The sequence below is a fragment of the Chinchilla lanigera genome, unplaced genomic scaffold, assembly GCF_000276665.1.
Source record: "Chinchilla lanigera isolate Chin_1 unplaced genomic scaffold, ChiLan1.0 scaffold00009, whole genome shotgun sequence".
NCBI lineage: Eukaryota > Metazoa > Chordata > Mammalia > Rodentia > Chinchillidae > Chinchilla > Chinchilla lanigera.
Genome location: NW_004955410.1, coordinates 28,121,885 through 28,130,001, shown reverse-complemented (window position 1 = coordinate 28,130,001; position 8,117 = coordinate 28,121,885). Strand labels below are relative to the sequence as shown.

The window sequence follows — 8,117 nt, the reverse complement described above, 5'->3', positions numbered from 1 at the left end:
GCATGGCCAAATTCTCAAAACAGAGGCTAGTTCTGCAAGGCTTCACAACCACCAGGGACATCTGTTGACTAGAAAGTAAGTAGTACGTCCGTATGTCATGGGAAATTATGACACTGACTTCCCCACAAAAGAACTGCCTGTGTGTTGGGCAGAAGGACCTCTGTCTCGCAAGCTCTGATGACTGGAAGACAAGCAGATGAAGCCTCCATCTTTTACTCTAAGACTACTGTACCCAGAGCTAAGGTGACGCTGCCCCCCTCAACCTGGCTGTGACCTGATCTCTGGGTATAGCAAGGACGGCCTGCCTCCCCTTCAGGTCTTCCAAATGCCACTTGAGGTAAGAACTACTCTATTGGTAAGATATCAAAAGATAATTATAGTGCAATAGGAAACTTTTTCTGTGACTTCAAGGGATATTGGTTCCCTACATACAAAGCCCTTCGTTCTGCCTTGTCTTTTAATCAGTGGGGTTTGTGTGCATAAGAGAAGAACACCCATAGTTATAGGGAGGAAAGATGCTGGTTCTCTGGGAAAGGCAAGGAAGGAGGGAGAAAGGAACCCAAGATGCCCCCAGGTGGCTGCTCCATTAACCCAGAAAAGTCCACTGAGCTAACAAAACCCATGGTGGGGGGACTTCCCCATCACTGAGGGGAGGGGCAGATTCTGTGTCTGGACAGGTAAACAGGAAGAGCAGAGGAGTCCTCCCCAAGCTGCACCCCAAGGAACTGGCAGAAGACCCGGGCAGGGCCTTGGAATTCCCCTGACCATGAGCCTCTGGGGTGTCTTGAGTTGGAATATGTCTTTCATCCCTCACAGTAACTGAACATAGTCTGATTTTACTATTTAACATCTAAATCTAACCAGTAGCCACCCTCATTTTGTGTTCGCCTCACAGAGCTTACACAACATCCAAGTTCTTTCAGAAAAGGGTGATAAACTGGAACAGAAATCAGTGCAGTGATAATTCTGGTATGTCTCCCCTGACACATCCCACTTCTTTGAGACTGGCCCCCAGATGCCCCAGCTTGGCAGTGTGATCTGACCTTGACCCTCTCCCATCCATCAACACCCCTGACCCCACCACCAGGCTTAGCTGTTTATAAGGACAGGGGCAAATTAGCTCTTTATAAGTGGGAGCAACATCTTCCAACTCACGTACTTTACAAGCTTACTCTAGCTAGGTGCAGTGGTGCACACCAGTATCCCAGCAGCCTGGGAGGTGGATGCAGAAGGATCTCAAGTTTAAGCCAGTCTGGGCAATTTAGTATCTTAGAGAGAGCCTGTCTCAAAAAAAAAAATTAAAAAGAACCCAGGGGAAAATCCTGGGTTCAGTCCCCAGTACCTCCCCACAAAAAAGTTACTCTGGCTGTCTTCAGGAAACTGAAGATGAGGGAGAAAAGGAGGAATAAGAGAATTATCAGAAGCTAATATGAAAATATGTGACATCTGCCTGAGATAAGGGGGCACAGGATCAGAGAAGCAACCAAGATCATGAGGTGGCTCAGATGTGGGGTGAAGATGAGACATGGCTCCAAGTTCAGGCCTGGATGAGTGGATGGTATGGGCGCTGTTCCCATAGGGAAGGCCCAAGAGATGGCTGGGGGCAAGAGGGAACTCGGATGAATGAATGAACTAAAACTCAATCCTGTGGCACACACGTGTAATCCCAGCACTCGGGAGGCTGAGGCAGGAGGATCGTTTTGAGTTCGCGACCAGCCTGGGCTACAAAGTGAGCTCAAGGCCAGCCTGAACTGCATAGTGAGACCCTGTCTCAAAAAGACAAAAAGAAAAAACAACCTCAATCCTAAACCCACAACTGTAGAGTCCCTTTCCATTTCCCATACCCCATTTTATATTCTTGCTATGGTTTGTGTCTAGATGTCCCCTCAAAGCCTCATGCACTTTTAGATGGGGCTCTTTTGGAGGTAGCTGCATCTAGAGTTTGTGACTGATTCATGGTCTTACACAACAGATTTAATGATGGATTCATGGTTCAGTGCTAGGATTAAGAGTGCTGGGATTAAGGGTAGGTGACTGCTGGGTCAGTCCACTGACTGGATTTGTACTACCCTAATCCCAGCAGTCTGGATAAGATAAAAGGGGCAGAAAGAGGCTTGCCTCCTCCTTTCTCTCTGGTTACTTTTGCTGTCTTCCACCGCCATGAACGGTTGCCCCTGTTATGTGCTACTCCGCCTTGGAGCCAGCCAACCATGGACTGAAACCTCTACGAACTGTAAGCTAAATAAACCTTTCTCTCTTTAACTTTGGGTGTTGGGTATTTTATCTCAGCAACAAGAAAAGTAACTAAGATGATTCTCAACTCTCCTTTCTCACAGACCCCTCAAAATTGTCAAGTTTCACGTTTCCTAAAACTGGGGAGGGGAGGAGCAACAGTGCTGGGCAAGTTAAACTGAGATGTCTGAGACAAGTCCAAGAAGCCACAGGCAAATTCGGGGTTAGATGTCTAAACCTGGAGGTCTCCAGACAGCTTGACAACAGCAAGAGGGAGTTAGTGGTTTATCAACCATACTTAGAGCTATGCAAACAAAGAAACCCAGCTTGTCCAATGTCTGTCATGGCCTCTGGATCACCCAGGAATGTGACACAGTCCCAGGAATGTGATACAGAGTCCCAGGTTTCTTCCTGGATTTACCAGATTAGAATACCGATGCCTAAAAATCAGCTTTAACAGATTTCCCAAGTAATTCTTACTCACAAAAACGATTGAAAACTTGCCAAACACAGTGATGCACACCTGTAATCCAGTACTGTGGAAAGCTAAGGCAGGAAGATAGCTAGGGAGCTTGGGATATAACTCATGCAAAGGCCCTAGGTTGAATCCCTAGTAACACACACACACACACACACACAGGTTTGAAAATCACAGATCTGTGGAGAAGGCGTGGAGAAAAGGAAGAGGACCCAAGATAGGCTATGAGGAACTAAAACTGGGGAAAGGCAGGGAAGGTGAGGAAAAGAGCAAAGGTGGCCAGAGAGGTAGGGATCCGAGAAGCTCAGAATCACGAGGGCAAAAATTTGAAGAGGATGACGAGCACTTGAGCGGAAAGTTCTGTGCCGTCTGAGTCAGGCATGCTCCAGTGGGTACATCCCAAGGAAAGGGAGGCAGGGACCTCAAGGCCCTTGCGAGATAAGGGAAACAACAACTCGGCCAGCTGACTCTCCAGTTTCAAGCAGTTTCTTTTGAGTTGCCTCGGTGTCCTTACAATACGCACCCCACTAACATGGGATGGGGGGAGGGTCTCATAACCAGCAATAGCTAAAGCACGCCGGAATGAATTACTAAGAAACAGATTCAGCCTTGAGCTGACAAAATGGGCTCGGGGCTCCAAGCCCAGCTCCTGTGAGTGTGCAGCAAGTGTGGCCACAGGAACTGAGGGGCAGGGGGCGCAGAGACTGTGGGTGAACCGGAGAAAGAAGCCACGCTGACGGACGCAAAGGAAAAGAGCATACAACACACAGGACGAGTAAATCACACAGGGGCTCGGGCTGAACTTAGCGGACAGCCGGGCTGAATCGTGCCGCGCGGGAGACACGCGGTGCAAGATGTGAAGGCGAGGCCAGCTGCGCACAGAGGCAGGCCACGTGGAAAACACCGCGCCGATGAGGGGGTGCTCTTGGGCTGCCAAGGAGGAGGCTCCACTGTCACTGCTGCTGTGTCTGAGTGCAAAGGAAGTGGCTTTCAAGGCCCCACACCCATGACAGCTGTCTAAGCTCTGGGCTCCTGAGGCGTGAACTGTATCACTTCGTATTTTTTCTGATACCCAGGGAATTTGGCCAAATGCTGCTGAACAAAACCAAGAAAGCAAAAGAAGGCACGAAGTAGGAAAATGCACATCTGAGACAGAAAAATGGAAAAGGAGGTTAGAAAAAAAATGATGAAAATAACTTTGCATCTCTGATCTCCAAGTTTCAATGTTTCAAGTTTTGTACCAACCTCTTGGTTCTTATACAGAAACCAGGACAAAGCCCTGGTTGTCCATGACTTTCAAGAAAAAACTTTTAACTCAGCCCCCAAATTACACCCTTTATCTGCATAGAATATGTTTGAGGATCTGGAAACCTCAGAGTCCCATATCTAATAATGCACCAAGTATGGCTTTTAAATGTTTCCCTTATCGGAGAGAATGCCCATTGGCTCTAAAAGGGAACACAATAATGGGATCTTAAAATAGAAGGCTGGGGAATGGGCATGGGAACAGCTGTGGGCTCAAATCCTGTCTCCCCCATTGGTTCAAGTCACGTAATCTGTCTGAATCATAGAAAATGGATATAGGGGCTGGGGATTTAGCTCAGCGGCAAAAAGCGCCTGCCTGGCAAGCGCAAGGTCGTGAGTTTGGTTCCCGGTACCGGAGAAAAACCAAAAAAAAAAAAAAAAGAAAAAGAAAATGGATATAATATTTCCTGTTTCAGAGGATTAAATGAGATAATGTAAAGCAAAGTGCCCAGGGCAGTGTGTCATACATGAGTATTGAACAGGTGTCCTTATCTCTTTCCTAGAACATGTCATCATGCCAAGCAAACATAACATGCTCCTGGAAGCGAGGCAGGAAGCTGTGTCACATTCCTCAGACACAGGACTGGTCCTAGGCAAAATCTGCTTTTGCCCTTTGATGTCCCATTTTATTCCCCTCATCCCTTTTCTGTTCTTCCAGCCTCAGAAACCCAGGACTTCCTAATGGAGGGCCTCCCAGGAGCGATGAGAAATTTGTTAGAAACTTCCCACCTGCACCAGAGTAAGACTGAAGACTCCCTTTTCTTATCTTCCTAAGGGATCCAGTCTGGCCATGGTAAGTTCCATTGTTAACCAGCCAGATTACTTGAGTGTAAGAAAACATATACCTTTCTAAACTAAATAAACAAGATCTGGACTATCAGTATCAGAAGGCCTAGGTTAGGCATTCAAAGGGTTCAGAATTAGTTTTGCACTATACCCAGGAAACAAAACTAAACTGAGAGTTTAGTGTTGACTGTTTCTAAGTGCTTGAAGATCACATGGTCTAGGACAGTGATGGCAAACGTTTTAGAGTTGTCAGTGATAACAGCCAGCCGTCAGGGGCACACGTGCCATAGGTTTGCCACCACTGACCTAGGATATGCTCTTCTGAATTAAGCAGTTTTCTTGCTACATACAACTTCTACCTTGGGGAGTGGAGGTTGGGATAAACCTTTGGAAGGAGTAGCAAAAAAAGTAACTGGAAATCCAGAGGATAGGTCCTCCCCTGGGGTGAAGACCATCCCCCTCCCATGCCAGGGTGTAAGGGAAAGAACATGAGAGGGAAAGACAGGAGACCTAAGTGTGAGTCTCCTATCTGCCTCTAAATAGCTGTGTAGTGCAGATTCAGTTATTCTCCCTCTCCACTGAACCCTGGTTGTCTCATTTGCAAACTGAGATTATAAAACACAAGACTCGTTACTACCCTTTCTTTCCATCATGGATGACCCTTTTAGAATGTGAAGAAAATTATGTATGTGCTTTCATACATGAATATAAATGATACATTTGCAGAGGGCAGTGGCCGTAGCCCACAAAGCCTGTTTTTGTACATCCCTGGGTTGAGATCACTGAGGCCTGCCACAGGCTTTTAAAAACACCAGAGAATGCAACAGAAAGGTGTACAGACAAAGAAAGCTTTAATTAGAGCTGAATCATTTATAAAACTAAAAGCATCTCTCCAGCAGAAACGGGAGGGGGACAGGTTACTTAGGGAAAATAAATGGAAGTACCACTAGAGTTACCCTTGGCTGAAGTCTGGCTAAGCTCTTTTGGCTAAAAGCACTGCTCTGGAGACAGAATGCCTAGTCCACATCTAGGCCCTATCATTTGTCAGCTCCCTGACCTTGGTTTCAGTGCCAGTTTCTTCATCTGTGAAAAAAAAGCGGGGAGAGGAGGCACAGAAAAAACAATACCTATCTCAAGAGCACTTAAAGTGAGTCTGGCATACACTAAGCCCTAAGTAATTACTACCTCTTACAGAAACCCAAGGCACATCTGCTGGACTGAGTAGTTTAGGGAAGTTATCAATAACTTGATGCCTTACTTTTTCCAGATGTAAACTGAGGACCTGTTTGAACAGTGTTTGGAGAACATAAGTAAGTGCTAATTTAAACCTACCAGAACTAAGATAGTAGTAGTGAACCTATGGCACGCATGCCACAGCTGGCAGTGTCACTGAAAGCTCTAAAAGATTCCCCATCACTGCACCAAAAGAAGTTTGGTGGTAACAGTCTAAAATTTGCGGGATTCTCCCTGGAGTCAACCATGACCCTGGCCAAAGCCCTTCTTTGCCACTTAGAAGTGAAAGATTTTATAGGCTGGATCCTCTAGTCAACTTGCTCTCTGCCTTTCACAAATGGTTATTGAACCACAGCCTGACATCAAAAGAGGGAAAAAGAACCATTTCCCTCAATGGCTTAACCAGCACAGAGAATCCTTAAAATGAAAGTAATGTGATGCCAGGGTTGAGAAAAGTTATCAAGAGTAAGCCGACAGCAAGTAGAAGAGCGCAAACGCTACTCCCTAACTAACATGCTTCTATGTGAAACAGAACGAAGGGGTTTATTTCTATTTGCAGGATACCAAACTCAGGAGGCCTTCCATTTGCAGTAAAATAGAGGAAGTGAGTAGCACAGCCCGCATCAGTGGAGAAGAGAAGCAGTGTTCAGGTCAAGAGACACCATGCAGGCGTGCGGATGTAACTCAGTGGGGGAGCTATAACCTTGTAAGTGTGACATCCTGGGTTCCATACACACCAAAGACAGACAGACAGACAGACAGACATCACCCCCAGCCCACCTCCTGGAGGGGCAGTGTCAGTCGGAACCCAACCCTTTTGCTCAACACATACTTCCATAATCAGGAAGTGAGACCAGCAGGAACAGGATGATCAGTTAAGTAGAAGTCTTTGCTAGTTATTTTACACCTCCACACGTTTACTTCTAAGTCAGTTTTTGTGTCTTTATTTAAGAGGGCCCTACTAGTCAATCTCAAGCCTATCTCTCCTTTAAAAATAAATAAATGAGGACTAGGAAGTAAACAGCAAGAGTGCTCCCCTAGCGTGCTCAGACAGGGCCTGGGCTGGACCCCCAGCACCACAACTGATTAAATGTCAGTTGTATCTCTGCCTTGGGAACAGACATCACCAAAGGTGGTGAAAGACCCCTCGACCTCACCTTCACTGCCCTATAGAGATGACCCCGAAAGAGGTGGATCAATGGTTGGAGGAGGCCCTGATCTCACGGGTCCCCCCTACCAGGCCCACCTGCCCACTCGCAGGAGAGGAGAGGCCTCATGCCCTCCAAACCCTTCCTCCAGCCCTTCCTGGAGGGACAGAACTCTGAACTGGGAGTCGGAGGCCCGGGAGGCTCTGTGCCTGCTTCTGTTCCCACCCGGCTGGCTGACCTTGGGCATGGCATTTCCCACCCACACCTCAGTTTCCCTGTCTCGGAAATGAAAGGTTTGATGGAGATCACGTGAAACCTCCTTCCTGCTCTCAACTTCCAGTTGCATTATCCTGACATACAAACGTGCCTTGCAGAAACAGCAGCGACAAGCTGCTCCACATTCTGTGACCACCCGCCTCAATAATTCGTGTCATTTTAGAAAAGCGAGATGCACCCAAAACTGAGAATCAGGTTGTTGCTTCCCCGACACTGAACATGACTGTGTGGATTTTCTCTCCGGCCTTTCATTCAATCCCACAATCCCCCAAAAACCCTTGCCTACTCATCCCAATTCCTAAACTCAAAACTACCTTTTTTTCTTTTCTTTCCCAAACAAAACGAAACAAAATAACAACAAAAACAAACGCAAATGCGGCCGGGTGGAAGGCGCCACAGCACTTTTTCAGGAATCAAGAATCCCACCTCTGCCCCACCCTCTCTCCCGGGTTCTTTCTAGGCGGGCATCCCGGTCTCTTCTCCCTCCCCGAAGAAACAAGCCACCATTCATTCTTCCTCCCCGGCACAGCTGGGTGGGAGACCGGGCCGCTCCTCCGCTCCAGCCCCGGGGGACCCCACCTCCAGTCCCCGGAGCCCGCGGGGGCGTCGGCAGGCACCTGCGCGCCCGCAAGGGCCCCGCGGCTTCCCGGGAAGGAAGG

General features: G+C 47.6%; 1 long non-coding RNA gene across 2 annotated transcripts; it reads left to right on the top strand.

Annotated features, from left to right (window-relative positions):
* The first annotated feature begins 132 nt into the window (after positions 1-132).
* LOC106147785 lies at positions 133-7,695 on the top strand. 2 transcript variants are annotated; one of them, XR_001232747.1, is made up of 5 exons: positions 133-337; positions 4,674-4,808; positions 6,069-6,111; positions 6,594-6,740; positions 7,334-7,695. It is a non-coding gene; the product is annotated as an uncharacterized LOC106147785 (long non-coding RNA). The 2 variants fall into 2 exon arrangements; XR_001232746.1 differs by having other exon boundaries at positions 6,594-7,695.
* Positions 7,696-8,117: the final 422 nt, after the last annotated feature.